Source organism: Plectrocnemia conspersa, unplaced genomic scaffold (assembly GCF_051122295.1).
Source record: "Plectrocnemia conspersa isolate PC_06_02 unplaced genomic scaffold, ASM5112229v1 ptg000008l, whole genome shotgun sequence".
NCBI classification, from domain to species: Eukaryota; Metazoa; Arthropoda; class Insecta; order Trichoptera; family Polycentropodidae; genus Plectrocnemia; species Plectrocnemia conspersa.
In genome coordinates, this window is record NW_028277172.1 from 20,803,891 (window position 1) to 20,821,067 (window position 17,177).

At 32.7% G+C, this 17,177-nt stretch overlaps 2 long non-coding RNA genes across 2 annotated transcripts; both read left to right on the forward strand.

Moving 5' to 3' along the window:
* Nucleotides 1-705: 705 nt before the first annotated feature.
* Nucleotides 706-2,226, forward strand: LOC148233350 (uncharacterized). Its single transcript, XR_015810398.1, has 2 exons — nucleotides 706-1,043; nucleotides 1,197-2,226. It is a non-coding gene; the product is annotated as an uncharacterized LOC148233350 (long non-coding RNA).
* An 8,803-nt stretch (nucleotides 2,227-11,029) lies between these two features.
* Nucleotides 11,030-12,244, forward strand: LOC148233351 (uncharacterized). Its single transcript, XR_015810366.1, has 2 exons — nucleotides 11,030-11,113; nucleotides 11,178-12,244. It is a non-coding gene; the product is annotated as an uncharacterized LOC148233351 (long non-coding RNA).
* The last annotated feature ends 4,933 nt before the right edge of the window (nucleotides 12,245-17,177 follow it).

Sequence of the window (17,177 nt, forward strand, 5' to 3'; positions counted from 1 at the left end):
GACGTGAAATAACATTTCTTCTGTTGTATTCTTCGATATTCAATAAATACTTATAAGACACACCCATTGTCATTTAATATCTTCCGTCATATCATGTATTATTTATTTCAAAAATAATATAAAGCTGATTATTTTGTTGCTCTTTTGTTATTTTATATTATTAATGCTTAGATAAAGATATTCAAGTTTTCTTACAGAAAATATATATATAATATTCATCTAACGTATTTTTTTTTAAACTTCGTGCGGATCTTTTGCTCATAAATTTGCCCAATAAAGTTGTTTTTGTAAAATCGATAAAAGAACGTAAAACAAATTTCCAAAAAGTGTCCTCAAATATAGTCAGTAGTGTAAAAATTTCACATGAAACGTAAACATATTTTTCCAATACCTACCGTCTCTAATTTATACGCTGTGCAAGACCTTTCCCACTTTGGCGTATTGCGAACAGTCGAGCTGTGCGCAAAGTCGATAAACGTTGACCGTGAAAATCGGGCTCCACACTAACATATGTTCGCGTATGAGAATAGTGTGAGAACGGAGGTGGCAGTAGCTCGGCGCGCATGCGCGCAGCGCTCGATCCATCAGTTGAATTTTCCGCATATGTATTTATTATAAAGGAAATATTTTTCGGTGCTCCGAAATAAGCGCGTTATGGCCAATTACATGAAACCGCCCGGCGGTGGATTTGCGTCGGAGTGCTAGGTAGAGCTCTAGACTCAGAACTTGTCCGATTGCGTGTGTGTGAGTCACAGGGTGTTTGATGAATGTTTTACATTTTGTTATTAATTAATTTTCTAATATTATTTTTGTGTAGCATTTATTTTTAAATAATAAATGAAGCAGATCGTATTTATGTCAGATTTTCAATGGACTGTTTTTTGTTGCAATTATGTTCAAACCTTTTTTATACCTGGATAGGGATGGTTTATTGACATGGAGCTGGCGGAAGGGATTATTTTTGTCTTACTTGTCGCATTGTGATAGTTTTACTAAAGTAATATCAATGGTTCTTCCATGGATCTTTAGAATTTGTAAACTTGGTATGTATATGGTGAATTTAGAATTTAAAATTTGATTAAATTATATTAAATACTTTAGAAATTATGACGATTTTAAAATGTATTAAATACGTGAATGACAACCTCGAGTGCGTACTAATTTTACCTTTTTGTCACATAAAAATACCTTATCAGTTCACTAAAGTGATCGCATGAAGATAAAACAAAGATAAAGCAGTTTCCAGAATTTTGGTTTATTATATATCTTAGTGTAAGAATTATTTAAAAGCCAAGGTAGAGTATTAACTTAAAAATATTTTATTTAAATATAAATCACAACAACACAAATTATAAAAAATACATACATATATAATTAATATAAAAATTGCAGACAAATTAATCTATTCATCAAAGGAATCTTCTGAACTAGAGTCTGAATCTTCGTTTACACTAAACACTAAATTCATATTATTCATAATATCATCCATGGCAATATCGTTGATTTCATATTTTTTTTCAATTTTTATTGCATTTCGGCAGACATTACTCCATTCGTTGGCAGTTATAATATTTATTTTTTCTTCCACTAGTTTTTTGACCGAATCTATTGTCATCTCGACATTTCTAGAGCCCACATAGCCTTTAATAGAAGACCAAATTTTTTCTATGGGGTTGAGATCGGGGTGATATGGTGGCAGCCTTAATACATCGTGACCAAATTCACGAAAAATAGCATCTATTTCAAATTCTTTAAATTTGGACTTATGAATACATACCAATTTATACAGTTCGACCTTCAACATATTTTGTGAAAAGGGTATGCCTTTTCTCGAAAGCCACTCTATCATTTCAGCCTTTTTTGTGTTTGAGGTTGGAGACGGGTTTAGTTGCTTATTGTGATAAGGCGCATTATCAATTATCACCACCGATCTGGGCTCTAGATTTGGAATTAGCATCTCGGTTAACCATTTTTTATAATTTTTAAAGTTCATGTCGTCATGGTAGTCTCCCGTCTTTTGATGCGATTTATATATCAAACATGCGTTCGGTATAAATCCTGCCTCACTGCCAGCGTGTACAATAATAAAACGAGAACCTTTTGATACGGGCTTTCGAATACCGCTGTCCGATGAATCGCTCCAAGCCATGGATGAAACGTGTGTGGTGTGAATATATGTTTCGTCAGTGTATACAATAACTCTTCCTTCTTGTCTGTATCGTGCAATATTTTTTAAAAATACAATCCTTTTGTATACAACATCGCTCTTTTCTTTTAAATATGGGTAATTGTCACGCGTTTTTGCCCATTTAAATCCTTAATCATTGACAATTATTCTACCCAATGTCTTTTCCGATCCTATAAATGATATCGATTCCTTAACAACTGGGTAAATTTTGTTTACGGTTGGCAATTGTTTATGTGTTAAGTGGAAATTGTGTAAACATCTTCTAATCACTGATTTGTCAAAATCATCTACTACAATTTTTTTACTGCAAACCCTTGTTTTCTTCGGAGAAGTTATGGCCATCCCTATTCCGTTATTTTTAAAATCCCGAATGATTTTTTGTACCCGTTTGATAGATAACTTTGTCGCCTCGGCAACCTGTTTCATAACGGGCTCTACTACCTAAAAATACACACATTATTTAATATATAAATATTTTATCTATATTATTATGTTATCAATAATTACCGATTTGCTAGTATCGTCCATCTTTTTAAAATATGTATATACGTTTAAAACCATTTCTTTAGTTTGTCCCGATAATGCTCTTCCTTGTCCTAATTTACTGTATTCCGACATCTCAATACTTGATAAACACCGTGTACTCAACAGACGACAGCTTCGCTCTGTGCCAATGGCCTACTGACTCACACCCATTCTACCTAACACCAACAGGCGCGTGTGGTGAAATATATTCCCTTTCGCTCGCTCGCGTGTTAAGGGACGAGAGTGTGTGAGCGATAAGGGGATACGGTCCGAATGCCCTATCTCTCACTCACTCTAGTCACTTAACACGCGAGCGAGCGATAGGGAAAGTATTTCGCCGCTACCGCTTGATCCTAAACCATCCCTATGTTATCGCCGTCCACTAAAAAGTCTTTACGTCAAAAATTATTTTACAGGGTCCAATCAGTGCAGATTAGTATACATATTTACTCACACTATTGCAATAGGACAAGTTACGTGTCTAGAGCTATAACTATGGGTGTCGTGTGTGGTGTGTGGGGAATTATGTACACATTTCAGGATGTATGTGGATATAGACGACCGGCGCGTAGCCTCCGGTGCAGGTCAATATTTCTGCGCGCACGTTCCCCGCGCGCGAGGCCTTGGCCAAACCGAGCCCGCGCATGCGCATAGCTGCCGCCTTGCCGGCATAGATTTTTATTTCAATCCGCCGCGTCTTAAAATATTAAAACTGTCACCGATTAATCCGCATCCCCGAACAAACAGACACCAGAAATCTGCTTTATGAAATCCTCGCAAAAATTATGGAATATTACAAAGGCGAGAGGTAATGCGCTGTAACACAATAATGTTGATTTCCTATAAATAATATAGCATACTTGTAATAAACATGGCAGATATTTAAAAAATAATGTATAGCAAAAATAAACACAATATTTTGAGAAAAACCTGTAAACTTAATAGTCCGTACCAGTGACTTTTAAAACAGGTGACTAGGTCAACAAATAAGATATGATGAATTTCACATTTCAACCATACATTTTTTTATTTTAAATATTCCGTTGTAACCTGACAGACATAAGTCTAATGCGTTACAACAGGGTAAATCTGTACCAACAAGCAGGCCTGCCGAGAAGAGGGGGGGGGGGGAGAAGAGACAAATTCCGTGAGGGGCCCAATTCTGGAAAAAATCATTTCAAGAATATATTTATAAAAAAAAGTGAAAACCGACCTCAAATAATGAATCTGAACAAAAACTACCCTTTTAGCCCTTTTTATACATATTATACAATAAATAAAAGGAGCGCAACATTGCCTTCAAAAGCACTCACTTTCTAGGTAGTACTTTCACAATAGACATTATCATTCAAAGGGACAGATTTTTTGACGCGGCTCCGTTTGTGTTAAAATTTGTTTGCAAATTATTGTTGACTTTATTGCTTTTTGAACATTTAAAAAATATTAGACATGAGAGAAAATATTCAACGAATGTAAATTAGTAGCAGTAAATTTTGGTATTCGATCTGAAAATTCAGATCGAATACCTTAGGAAGTTTAAGGTTAGTAACCATAAGGGGTGTGATTTCACAGCCAGTAAGACACAGATGGAATCTAGTTAAAGTTTTATTATATTATATTTACATGTGTTGCGACAGACGATAAATGGCGAGATGTTTTCTCCGAGTGGTGGTGGAGAAGCTGGCGCAGGAATGATGTCCGTGGAAGATCCTCGGAAGTCTTAAAGGTGGCATGACAGCGACAGTATAGTGGAGGATGGTCCTTCTGCTACGGTTGTGCTCGTATGGAGCAGTCCCTTTAGATATGTGAGCGCCCATGACAATATGTCGTCCGCGGGCGGCGGGCTTCTGCTGGTCTTTTCGAGGATATCTAAAAACGCTTCTTCCTCCAGTTCTATTTGCTTTAAGAATTTCATAATCCCCACAACCGTTCTGACAGAAAAATCCAATAGACTGTATATGGACATCAATTCACATTTCAATTATGATGATTCAAATAAACCTTCATACGTCGATTTCAGGGAAAAATTTATAGGGAAATAAACATATAATTTAGGAGAATTTTTTAGAAGCAACCAATTCTATAAACTGTAATCTCTTTAAATTTAATCTCCATTTGTTCTACGACTACGACAGTGTCAAATATCACATTAAACAAGCGCATATAAGTTTTGTCAATATTTGCTACATACAGTAGACCCCCGAATAACACTACTATCGACCAAAAATATTGCTACCATATCCCTCCAACAACACGTTCCCTACTCACCAAGATCGTGAACTACGTCACACTCGCTCGATAATAATGATTCGGTGCGGTATAGTCATGGATAAGTACATTTGTCTCGCTTGCTCTTACATTACGTGCATCTCTTTTCTGATCCGTCTCAGTTTCGTTTTGGTTCGGTTGGTCTCGAGTCCCGAGATCTGAGTGAAACGGCAGGGATTATCAACATTCTGTTAAACTTCGGATATGGTTTATAATAGGATTCAATATAAATATTATAAACATTTAATTTTTTATTTATTATTATTTATTTTATTTCTACTTGTATTTATTCATATGTTATAATATTTTTTCTTCATAAATTAATCTCTGTTTAAAAGTACAATAAAAATAATATATTGACTTATATCCTTTTTATTTCTCGCACAAAAAGGTAGTATAAGTACAGTCGTTACGAAAAAAATTCAGATAAAAATATAACTATAAAACAAATATATATGTACGTAAATAAAAAAGTTGTTGAGTTTAGCTCCCCTGCGACGCAATATGCATTTCTACCATTCGCAGCCATTCGCTCACTCGCGTGTTGAGTGACGAGAATGAGTGAGATATATGATAGGGTGACCAGACTCAGGATATACGAATACGGGACATTTTCCGAATAAAGATCTTTACACATTTTATAGTAAAACGGCAGATTTTAGAAATCAAATATATTTTAATGAACCTTTTCCATTTTTTATAATCCCTCTGTTTTCTTTTATTATTGTAATTAACTTGCAGCTTTAATTATAGTCATCGTGTTTGACTGCAAAGTTTTATTTACTCTACCAATTTCTCGCAATATTTAATGTAAAAACTTTTATAAAATTTATCTGTTTCAATAGGCTGTTAATTTCGACACGTTGTAAGGATTGTCCATTTTCTAAATCCATTAACACGTTATATACTAATGGTATTTGCTGATCCAAATTCCTCGATGGCATTTACTTTTGAGGCTCATCGTGTGCCTGTATGACCTTTCAGAGTTGATTTTAATACAGACGTTAGTTTATTACATCTAGTCGTGGAATTCACAAAAAAATATAGATTCTCTGAATAATTCCGAAAAGCGTAATCATATTAGCATTTTTATATATAAAATTAAGGCTGTGAGCTACACAGGGAACGTACATGGCTTGTTCACTTTTCCAATTAATTATGGCTTGTACACCATTATAAACACCAGACATCACTTCGGGTTAATAATATATATAGACTTGTCGTTACTTTAGTTATGCAGACTACCGATCAATGAGAGCGTCAAAAAGAAAGTATTAACAATTTTGCAAGCTTTTTGTTCTTAAAAATATTATGTGGAATTAACTCGTTTAGGTTAGGTTTTGGTTTGAACAGCAAATGGACGTTTCGCAACTGTCGAATTGCGTTTCATAGACATTTTAGAACAGCATATGACTTAAACCTTTAAAAATACGTCTTGATTTAAAAAAAATATTTAGACTTGCCACACCGGCATTTAACTAACGAATAAGCGAGTTTGTTTATATTAGTGTATTTAGTTATTACATACAACAATACCAAGGTAATGGACAATAATTCTTATACCGAATACATATAGATGCAAATAGACTATAATTCGTACCTATTAAAGTGCAGATAATCAATTAATAATTTTAATGATCTGTATTGTTATTCGTACGTTAGAAATATTTTGGTCTTAACAAACGATGCGTCACCCTACTTTCATTGAAACAAAATTCGAAAGTTGCGAAATGTTCATTTGTTGCTCAAACACAAATCTAATCTAACATAATTATTCAAAACCAACTTCACCGTATACAAGATTAAACATTTCGGTTAGTTTTCATTCAAACTTTCATTAGATTTAGGTTTGATCTTTTTGGCCCTAACAGTTAATGCGTCGCCCTATAACGAAGTTAGTTTTTTAATTTTAAATAGCATTGATAATATTATATTGTCCATGTATTGATTCGAAAGATTACTTTTATTGAAAATAAGTAGTACATACTAATATTAGTTGACTATAATAACTATTTTAATTGACATAGACACGGTTTTTTTCTGATGGCTATTATGTTTGGTCTGACTGATTTTAGTAAATATGGGTTTGGGTTTTAGTACAATGTTATTTTCACAGTTTTTTTTGTCTTGTGTCACTCTTTGATTATATCGATATCTTTATATAATTAGTATGAAAAAGGTAAATGAAATATATAAGGGTGAAGTGATATTAATTGCGAATGCGCTCCGTTGGGCGAAATGAAAATGTTTTCTGTGTTTGATCAGCTGCCTGACGCATTCCAATGCGCTGTCATCGCAGGATGACGAATTTTTTATACAGATGAGGTGGTTTTGTTTTTGTTATGTAGGCGCCTTTGTTCCCGTTTCCCGTCTTTTTCTCACCCGACTTTCCCCTTCGCATTGAAACTTGGCCTAGCAACAGCTGAGCTGAAGTACTTATCGACTGTATTGGTTTCTGTGCGTTTTAAAATACTGACATATTGTTATCGCACTGATTTTTCGCATAGAATGTTTTGACTTATTGTGTTAATACATACACAATTAGAAATTAGTTTATTTATAGCTTGTTGTTACCGCAAAAAAAAAAATATCAATTGAAAAGATCGAGCCGAAAATTCTACAAGATGCGAAACAAAAAGGTACGATACGCAAGCCCTCCCATTTCCATAAGCCTGTTTTGATATCCAGCAAAAACAAACTTAATGAATGCGTATCTATGTGTATAATTATTTTACCATTTACAATATCAAGTCAGAAAAATAAATTGGAAAATAATAATGCGCTATGTTTAACTAGTATGAAATATTTAAAAATTGACTCGTGACTTATTATTTAGCGTTAAAATAAAATATTAGCAAATATATTACCAAAAATAAAATATTTTTACGTTTTGAGTAGAGGGGGAGGACTAAAATTTATTTTATAAATGATTATCATATTTATAAAAATATTTAATAAAAATAAAGATATTAGAAATTTTAATTAATAAAATACCACATAGATACATTTTACCTAGTTTGACGGTCAAACATATCAAACAGGAAAATTCGCGGTTTCAATATGACGCATACGAAACATAGCATCTTGGCACGCGATTATCAAAATGTATGATTTTTAATATACATAATTTACGTCACAATTTACATCGTGACGTAATGCAAATGACGTCACAACATCTGAACGTTAAAAACACATACTTTTCAGCTGTAAGTACTGTTTCATATATTAATATTATTTATTAATGTATTTTTAACTGTTTAATGGCATTGCACATAATATAATCACAAAAACTTGAGATAAATAATAAAAGATATACAAGATAAGCAAATCATAATAAAAGTTAAGAAGAATATTAAAAATATACAAAAATATAATTTATTTATTTCTAACATTATGTTTAATAAATCATCATGTGCTCATACATTTCTGCCCTGTAATTAGTCGGTCGCCCTGAGGGGCAGTACCGGTAGAACACAGGGCAGTATTTTTTTTTTTTTTTTTTTGTTTTTGAGGTTCGATTGTTGAGATTACTATTTTATTACCCTATTCATAATTATTGCTTTGTTTATATTATTTTAAATTTATAAAATTGATATTGTTTTATTTATTATTAAAAAAATGCTTTCCTTATGTTCGGTTTCAGCTAGTCTCGAACAAAAATTAAGATAAACTGTAACCGAAAGATTAACTACGACATAGTTTAATTTCCAACCGCACAACCCTTATTGTCTAAGATTCATATTCCGGGAACAACGATTAAAACCCGGAAACTTTAATGCTTCGATGGTCAAGATATTATAGTCGTTAAAAACCTCACCCTTCTTTATTATTAAAATCAGAATTCATATATTGATAATAAATAATATACTCTTAAGCCGCAAGTCGCCCGGACCGGAAATTCTCAGCATTTTCAGGCACATCTTCCTCGTAGCGTCTCTTTGTTTTAAAACATTACATAATATCCTGCTGCAGAAAAGGTCATTCCATAATGTACATCGACTGGGATGCAGAGAAGATACCGTTCGCCAAAACACATGATGGTGCAATGCGGTTTACAAATGCGGAATATTCGTTTTTATCGTAGGCATTTTTTGGTGTTTCCATCGGTATAGCTTGCGAATGCTACATAACCATTGTGATTATACCTTTTTGTTATTTTTTACGTGTGTCTCCTTTCACATTGCGATGGATGGGGTAGTAGAGGGAGCGTTTCAAATTCATGCGCAAATAAGAGCGGCCGTCTAGGGGTGTCACAATCGATACAATGTTGTTTGATTGAAATAATTTATTTTTACGAGATCTAAATGTAGGTTATAAAAAATACTATTAACGTTTATAAGCACATTAGCTTCTCTAATATTCTTTGAAAAAAAAAGTAGAAAAATGATACCACGCAGCGAAGATTTTTACATTTTTTGCAGAAGAAAATAATGCGATTTAGTTGGCTATGCAGCGAAAGTTATTAATAAATGATACGTAGACTCCATCGAATCTTAATACGATGCCCTTCAAGCTTTCTTTAAGATCTCTAGCTTCTGTAAATATGAACCATCAGTAAATAGTCTTATGGATTTAAAAACCATATAAAATAGCCGAATAAGTGTATGCAGTTTTTATGTCATTTATTAGCGAGTCTAGAAAAAATTATCATCCGCAATTCACCGCCAGAAATTAATCGCTAGCTAATTCGCATTATTAGATTTCAAGTTAATAAAAGGCTCAGACCAATATTCAGTATAAACAAAGTTGCTAGATCTGACATAAAGTTGCCAGGTCAGTCATAAAAGTCCAGTAAAAAATCAGGCTAATCCAATTACATCCTCAGATCATCGTAACTGGCAGTGAAAGCAATAAGTGTGGCGAGCACTAAGTCTCCCTTATGTTTAGAATGTTATTTTAATAATAAAATCACTGTTGTGGTCCGCGGGATGCAACATTTGAAGTTTAGTGGTTCTCGAAGTCCGAAAGGTTGCTGACCGCTGGTTTATGCGATCAATTGACGCGGCGGAAAACTGCTAGCGACTAATTGCTGGCGGGAAATTGCGGGCGATAAATTTTCCAGACTATTTATATATTCTATTTTTTATCATTGTGGCACTCCACAGCATGTACTTACCAGCACGATAGATTTAAATTTCTGTATGGTATCCCACTACTTACTAAGTAGTTGATGATTGTGTTAACTCCGTTATAACGCATTGGGTTAACGCTTGTCATTTTGCAACAGAAGATTTATAATTATTCTTATATATTGCGAATTATAAGAAACAAAATATTGACGATTTTTCTCATAAAAGTTACGAAAGAAAAAAAATAAGGTCATCGTAAAACCTGATATTGATTATTGTTGATGAGGAGTGTATATTATGTCTATTTTATGGGTTTATTATGTCTATATTATGTCTATTTTATGGGTTTTTATAATATCTTTCGTGAATGGCATTGTGAGTAAAACAAGTAGGTCTTAATCTGTGTTGTAGAGTGACGAAAAAGTGGTTGTAGTTATTGTTATCAACATAAAAAACATAAAAAAACTTTACCGGCGTAACCATTATACTCACTTTCTTCCCTTTTAAAACTTTATTTGCAGTAGTATTTTCACTGCGCTACCTAATAATGCAAGTTTTTTTTAATATTCTGCATTGACATAATTTTTTCAGTAACAGTACGTAATAAATGATTTTAAAAACTCAAGAACGGGACGAATATATGTTATAACCTAATATTAATTATAATATTTTTTATAGAATACAATAACCAGCTTTTTGTCTTTTCAAATAATCCGAATTCATCCCTAATACCAAACCCGTACAGGAAAATTATATTTAAAAATAATAATTCTGCCCCCTCCCCCTACAATTTTTGGTTATTATTTAATAAAATACTACGACTGTAATATAATTTGATATTTGTCGTTAATTAAAAATTTCATAACATAGTAATTATGTATAAAGAAGTACAATTATAATTTTAAAAGTAATTATATTCTTAAGATAAAAATATCTAAAAGAATGACCACTCCAAAGAAAAGCATTAATTATGGCCGCTATTGAAAGCGTTTAGACCGCAATTTCAAATGACGTCTATTACGTGCTCGCTCTCTACCGACAAACAAAGGAGAAGAGAAAGACGGTGCGCTACGTTTGACGAAGCCGATGTTTACATATTAATATTGATTTTACGATTTGCCCGGCAGCGTCTATTAATAGACCATTGCATTTCCTGGCATCGGCGCAAATGATGCACGGTGCATGCGCAGCGGCGGCCATGTTTCGCTCGCTACCACCACCGCTCACACCCTCTGTCGTCATCTCCGGTGGCCTCATACCGTCCTGTTTCCGGCCATGAGCCGAGAAGGTTCCAGCGCGGCCGGAAGCGCCCTATGCACGTCGGGGAAAACGGTAACGGGGGATGGGTTACGTAACGTCCGGGATATTGATTTATGGGGGTCAAACGTGAAGGTCACCTGCGCATCTGCTGTTGCCACACGGAAGGGCATGTGCAGCTTGTGCATGACGCCCGGTCACTCGCGGCGCATGCGCATACACATGCACCTACCTCAATTGACATTCGCTTGAGTCGTCGAGTTTCAAACACGACGAAAGAATACAATGATTTATTTATTATTTCGTTTCAAATTTAAACGATCATTATCGCAACAAAAGCAGATATGTATGCTAAACATAAAATCAAATGATCAGAAATTGTAATTATAAATACATATTACGTATTATTTGAGGTACCACTTAGATCTATGTTGTATATTATGTACTTGTTAATTACCACGGCGCAACGCTTAAAAACTAGAAAATTTATACCCCACTGTTTTACCTGTGACACCACAGCGTTCGTGCGTTTATTATATGGAATGGAAATGAATCATAACTGCGTTTCCCGAGCTGTTCAAACCCAAACTCAACCTGACCCCATGAACCATTTTACCATTATATTCGTTTAGGTTAGGTTTGGGTTTGAACAGTTAATGGATGCTTCGTAACTGTCTACACACATACCATGGCATGTCATTGGTATCGCAGTGAGGAGTAAAACTGGTGGTTTATGAACGTTGCGCCGTGCTAAATAACAAGTACCGTATGTTATACATATATAAATGCCATTGTAAATAATAAAATGCATGGTAAATAAAGTTATATGCAGATTAAATTAAAATATTGTATAACATATATGTATGTCTCAAAGTATATGTTTGTATAATATATACTTGGCTATACAAATAAAAAGTTGTTTTTCAGGTTAAGGTAATTTTTGCCTGCGGTTCTTTTAATCGTTTTATAGTATATGAAATGTGCAACGCAACATGCACCTCAGTTCTGTGTGAGAATCTAAGAGAAAAGGTTACGTTTTTTTATAGTTACATACATAAATATATGGCTCTTTTATCTGTAAGTAATAATAAAAATGCCAACAGCATTGATCGCAAGAATCAGGTATTATAGATTTCTTCATACTACATAATATTTTTTTTTTCTTTCAAACATTCTTTAGGTTTTTTGAAAAACTGCCATTTTAAATAATATTGTGGGTCAGGCTGACTAGCAAACTTATCAAAAAGCAATCTTCTTAGCAAGATAATTTTTTGATGAATGTTTGGTAGAAATTTGCTCAAATATATACACCGTATTTTTGTGTAGAAATATAGATCAGGTTTTAGATGTTGTAACTATGTTGTTGTCTGTTACATTTCCAGCAATACTTATTTTGGGTAACGGCTATTTTTTAAGCAGCTGGAGATATGGCAACGCTGTCACTGGACACTTCTATACCGGTTCGACTTTGTCGGCACTTTTGACACTTATATCTCAGTTAATATGGGTCATAGAAAAAATGTAAAGAATTAAAAATATTTTATTTTTGAAAATACAAAAAACCTTATATTTTACATACGGGTTCATACTGCTTTTGCCAAAGATTATTTTCTTAATAAAGTCAGATACCGAAACACTACACATGCGATTACTTATTCAAATATAAATGACTTATAAAACATAATTTTCTCATTATAGATGATTTTGAACCTCAACGATTTGCTTATTTATGCGCATACCATACTTATTTTTTTCATGTAATTCAATTTGTCACGATAATGTGTATAATTAATTTTCTTAAAATTAATGCATTAAATGCATTTTAGTAAATGTTTGAACCGTGGAGATTTTAGGTATGTTTTTCTGATCGTCGCTGATGTTCAGACGGATATCGGTCGTTATTCGCACAGTCTGGAACGGCTATTCGCACCAGGCGCACGCAGCAGGTGGTTTTATGCGAAACATCCCTTTATTTAGCTTTATTAGCTGTTACCTCTTCTAAAAGATGTGCACATGTACCGGCATATTTGTACATTAACCATTTAAATAATTATATGTGGTTTGGACCGTTATGCCGGTCGATGTGCACATCGACCGCTACACATTCACCGATCATTGGCAAATTAAGAAAGGTAAGATGCAACAGTTTTACTAGCTAAGGTAATTTTTAGGTTAGGTGAAATTTCTATCTATGGAAAGTAAATTGCATACACCAAAATATGAAACGTTGATGCTTTCCTCCAATATACATTTATGTGCCTATATTTGTATATTATATTTAAGGGTCGGCTTTTTAAGGATAATGTTGTAGTTTTGGTTCTATCATGTTAAATTGTTATGTTTGAAGTTACATTTTATAAATTATAGCTATCATTAAACTAATTAAATTTGTCATGTCGTCGCCCTGGACATATACTGGTGAAATCATATCTGAATACATTTTCGATTGTAGATTTATTTCTAAATAATTTAAATGATTAATTATATGCTGTTCTAAAATGTCTATGAAACTCAATTTAACATTTGCGAAACCTCCATTTTCTGACAAAACCCAAGATTATCATAAACCATAGGTTTTCAAAGAGGAAAATATCGTCCACTGGTGAGCGATGGACGAATCTCGGTTGGCAATATTGGCTCTGGGAAATTTGTGGGCTTTTTTGAAAAATATATAAAATATATTTAAAATAATGTAAATTTATTTTGCATAATATATAACGCGTTTTAAGGAATTTTGAAAGTGGCTGCTGTAATCGCTTTTTACTTTATTATTTTGATATTTATCAAATGGCGAATACTATTTTTATAAATAGTAACTCTTATTTTTATAAGTAGCAAATATTTATTATTAATATAAATAGCAAATTAGAGTTTCCTTTGTTGGTAGCAATAAATCAGACAGCTGTCAATAATCACGCGTGCTCAAAGTTCTCAAAATGTTTGTTTGCAACAACACATTTATGAAGTGGATCGATTACCACTGCTTTAGCGTTAAAATTGTTCAATTGTTCTACTGAAATAATAATTCTGTACAGACTGTGTATCGAAATTTACGGGAACAATTTCATCATCTTACTGAGCGAACAATTCGCAACGTAGTGAAAACATTTGAAGGGACTAAAAGTGTCATCGTGGCGCCCGTTTAGACGAGAATATTGCTGCTGTAAATGAAAGTGTGGCAGAAGATCCGGAATTTTCGATTCGTCGGCGTTTGCAGTTTTTGGGATTTTATTATGGTTCCCTTTGGTGCATTTTACATCTAGACTTGCACCTAGACCCATATAAAATTCAGATAACATAAGAACTAAAGCCCAGAAAAATTTAGGGAGATTAGGTGTACTGATTTTTCAAAGAAAATATATTTTTCTGATGAGGCACATTCCCACCTATCTTATTATATTAATAAGCAAAATTACCGCATTTGGCGCAAAGAAAATCCTCATGTGATTTACGAGAGACCATTACATGCTCAAAAACTGTTTAGTGCACATTGTGGTCAGGCGGCGTCATTAGGCCTTACTTTTTTGAAATCGTTGAATGCTATAAGCGTATGATATCTGATTGTTTTTGGAACGAAATCGAATATATTGATGTGGAAGACATGTGGTTCCAACAAGATGGCGCAACTTGCCACGCATCGGGTGCAACGTTGAATTTTTTGCGTGAAAAGTTCCCAAGTCGCATAATTTCACGTTTTGGTGACGTCAATGTCCAAAAAGTCTGATATAAATTGTGTCTTCGCTGACAAATCTGAAAGTTGGAGCACCTAAAGACCAACATCTGCCAAGTTATAGCCGAGATACCACTCGAAATGTATGAAAAAGTCGAAAGAATCAGCTTCTGCTAAAGATTCAGAGGCGGCTATTTAATTATTATTATTTTTTATTAATAATTAAATAATAATATAGATAACGTGTAAATTCACGCTGAAACTCACAAAGAGTTTCAGCGTGACAACTCACTTTTTCATTTCTTTGGTTTCTCACCCCTTAAGATTGACCGTTATATTGAGTCATTGAACACTTGTACACAAAGGAACACATAAATCTCGCATTTCAAGATTGAGTAACGACATTTTTCTCTCTACTTTATTCGTCTATCAATCGCGGTTACGAACTTACTGTAACGTTAATCATTGTCGCTAAAATGTAACCAAAACAAAATACTGATATCGATTTATTATTTTATTAAACTATTTGTAATTATTTCATGAATTTGTCACATACTCTTTGTATTATGTTAATGCTCGTATTAATTGCACACTTCACATATTCATACTAAACTAAATCACTTACGATGCTAATATTAAATACAGTAACTGGTCAAGGTCTTAATGGTTGAAAAAAGGTATTATAAAGACGAGAAGCTATAATACGAATTTAATCTCACAGTTTCTTCTGATTGATGCCTATGATAAAACCTGATTGATGATATTATAATCAATCAGGTTTTTAGTTGAAATAATAAAACAACGCAACTTTGAATCAAGTTTTTTGCTTTTATAATATATAATATAAACGTTTATCGATTAATATAAAATATAGGAGGAGTTTATTGAAACTCCGACTAACATAAAAATCACTAAAAGAACTTGTTGTATATCGGCCACCAATTAAATGGTCAGTTTTTTTGAATAAGCGGTTAATAACATTTAAATTAAACAATCAGTAATATTAATAATAAATATTTCTAATAGGTGCAGTAGTTTTTTGATAAACGTCAATTGAGCTTCGAAAACCTCTTTTAACTTTAGTATACAAATATTTTAAAGTTTAATTTTATGGATCAATTTTACAATATTGAAAATCAGCAACATAGTTTAATAGCATAAAAAACAATTGAAGCAGTACTAAAAAAAAGTTTTTAACCCTTTCCGCGTCTTAAGCGTGTTAACGCGCTCGATATGTTTGGGCGGATGAGGTCGACCATGCAAAATGAACGCGTTAACTCACTTCATTTTGTACTAATATAACTAACTAATAGTATCAAGTGTTTTGTTAGACGTAAAATGTTTTAACACATAGTGACATCTCTTAAGATAATAAAAAAATATTGACGACATAAATTGCAATGTATTGCGCTTTTTTTTAACTAGTGTAACAACTCTGACATTGTTTTTTTATTCGTCTGCATTAAATTTGCGCATTCTGAGTTTTTAATACATATGTATTTTAAAATGTGAATATTTTTTATCATAATATACCATCGATACATTTTTGAAAAAAAATTCAATAGATTTTCTTTTGTTAAAAATTACCTGCCTGTATTGCACGGCCGTAGTAATAGTTTACGGCGTTTAAAAGGTTAAATAAAATAATATATTTAAACTTATACATAAAAATAATAATTATTATTTTTAGAACAAAACCAAGATTAAAATAAAATAAATGTATACTTTATATTGTAGCAAAAACACATTTAAATAAGTTTTTTAAAGAATTAATTAGAAAAAGAAGCTCTTGTTTAAAAAATTAGATAAAAAAATGTAATAAGAAATAATATCAGAGCATAGTTACATATAATTTAAAATATTGATTCCTTGAGGCTGAAACATAATCAAGATAAAGTTACACGTAGCGTTTTTTTTGCGAAAAACAATATCTTGTTTAGTAAATGTAAAAATATATTATATTAAATAATAATCAAGCAATTTTTTTTGGCAACAAGTGGAAATTTATTGAACAGTGATATTGCATAATTCAAAATGGCAATAGAACATCGAAAGCGAAATGGTGATTTCTTATGTATGCTTCAGTAAAAAATAAATTCTGTCCATATTTTCTATATTTGGATTTTGTAGCTAAAGTTGTACAACTATTTTATAAATTATTTAATAAAATAAAAAAAAACAACTCTTAAACACAAAACAT